This window comes from Etheostoma cragini, chromosome 16 (assembly GCF_013103735.1).
Source record: "Etheostoma cragini isolate CJK2018 chromosome 16, CSU_Ecrag_1.0, whole genome shotgun sequence".
In the NCBI taxonomy this organism is placed as follows: Eukaryota; Metazoa; Chordata; class Actinopteri; order Perciformes; family Percidae; genus Etheostoma; species Etheostoma cragini.
In genome coordinates, this window is record NC_048422.1 from 22,393,372 (window position 1) to 22,395,362 (window position 1,991).

Sequence of the window (1,991 nt, forward strand, 5' to 3'; positions counted from 1 at the left end):
CAGGAGCTTTCTCAGAAAGGTCCTCTTTTAACTACCATATGTTTGTGGGGTTGACCTGTGAGAAAGAAATTGTGCATTTGGGACTCTTATAAATGTGGGAAATTCCTCACCAAACATTTCAATCATATTTTCCCATAAAGTAGGTGCAGCCTTTCATCATCCATTGTTATGATCCAAAACCTTGTCCTTAAATCAAAGCTTACATGTCAAATTATTTTACAATAACATTGTATATATCACAGCTATAAATAATGGGGCTAGAGTTGTGTTATACCTTTATTAACAACTTCCCCAAAGATCCCAAAACCAACAATGAATTTATCATGCTAGAAGCATGATTTGTGTAGCCATTACCTGAGACATGGTAACATGTGCCGCCGTGCCATAATTCTTACTACGACTTGTAACTTGATAAGAACAGGTGTGGCACTTGATAAGAGCCTTGTCAACCCTTTTATGGCTTGTTTCCATTTAGGTGTGCCAGCCAATGGTAACACGTGCACAGGAAAATCATAAAGAACTGATAAGTATTGGGAAAGATGCGTGTTTGGCATACATGCTTAAATTTCCTTATTAGCACTAAACAAAGTACAACTGAGAGTCATTAGTTTTGCAATTCAAATCAATTCCAATTTTGGCCTATCATGGTTAGTGAAAAAATTATCCCGCAGCTCCAAACAGGAAACTTACACCCTCAAACAACTATAGACAATGCCAAACTGTTGTGAAATATCCCAGCAGGAAAAAAACAAGGGACTACCTCTAGTAATTTAATTTTTTATTAGTATAAAGAACACCGTTAAACACACAGAATCCACATCCTGTCAACTGCACAGGACAGCACAGATACAACTTTTAAAATGTTTTTATGTAACCGTAACAATAAATCATGAAGGTGTTTCCACTCCCAGGCAGCTGACTAATGGTTAACAGACTGGAAGTGATGAACGTCATTTCCCTCAGCGGATTGCAGCTGATACAAAGAAAAGACACAAAAGTCCAAGAATAGTCAATTTACAACACCATTATAAGTTAAATGACACTGTGTGTGACTTCATTAACATCTTTACCGAGAACAGTCTGGATCATTTCAACAGTTCCACAAACATTAACTATTATGACGCGCTATATGTGAGGACTGTCTAAATAAGTTCTAGATGTTTTTGAGCGGTTACAAGATGCTTACCTGTTCAGAAAATGCCTTGCTCCTTTCTGCGGTCAATATCTCTCTTCAGTTGGCAGGTGGCACACATTGGACAGCAAAAGTACGTCATGAAGTCCCTACACAGTGACCCCTGGAAACACAAGGGGGGGGGGGGGGTTATCCTAGTGTTTTAATTGCGTGTACAAAAATTTTTCACCCAGGAGGAAGTTGATTCCATTTGAGAGCAACAGAAAGTCGATAGACTATATAATATATATTTATAAGACTATAAATACATGACCCTCACACATGGCTCTACATTTAACAGTGTCTCAGCTGTGGTTCTCAACCCCCCCCCCCCCCCCCCCCCCCCCCCCCCCCAAAAAAAAATATGGCAGAAATGCCATTCTGAATTCAGAACTTTCAGACAATGGTACTTTAAGATGAATTATAACGTCAGCATGCAAAGATGCTTACATTCAAATCCATCCTTTCTGTGAAGTCTCGTCTATCATGGCTAAAAACACAGAGCTACATTTATTTTTTGGACGTTTTTATTTGTATTTTCCTATATTTTAATATATTCCTGTGCCTTTACAAACTATTGAAATGAAAGTGTCTCAAAATAACTGTGTTGGCACTTATACTCAACTTTGACTTATTGTAGAGTTACCATTGTCATATTAGTACGTTTACTTAGCTACAGGATCTGAGTACTTCTACCACTGCATGTGATGTGGGATCAAGCATCTTAAAACCTCTACTCTTGTTACCACAACTAAAGGTAGGACTATCATACTCAGTGTTAACTGACAATAAGGATGCTGTTTTACTACATTGTCCAAAT

General features: G+C 38.1%; 1 protein-coding gene and 1 long non-coding RNA gene across 2 annotated transcripts in view; one reads left to right on the forward strand and one right to left on the reverse strand.

The window, feature by feature from the left end:
* Positions 1-1,991, forward strand: part of LOC117959202 (placenta-specific gene 8 protein-like) — a gene marked incomplete at its 3' end in the record, with an annotated part of 28,505 nt that overhangs the window by 4,005 nt on the left and 22,509 nt on the right. The window lies entirely within an intron of this gene.
* LOC117959209 lies at positions 767-1,303 on the reverse strand. Its single transcript, XR_004659889.1, has 2 exons — positions 1,187-1,303; positions 767-973 (listed from the first exon to the last, which is right to left on the reverse strand). It is a non-coding gene; the product is annotated as an uncharacterized LOC117959209 (long non-coding RNA).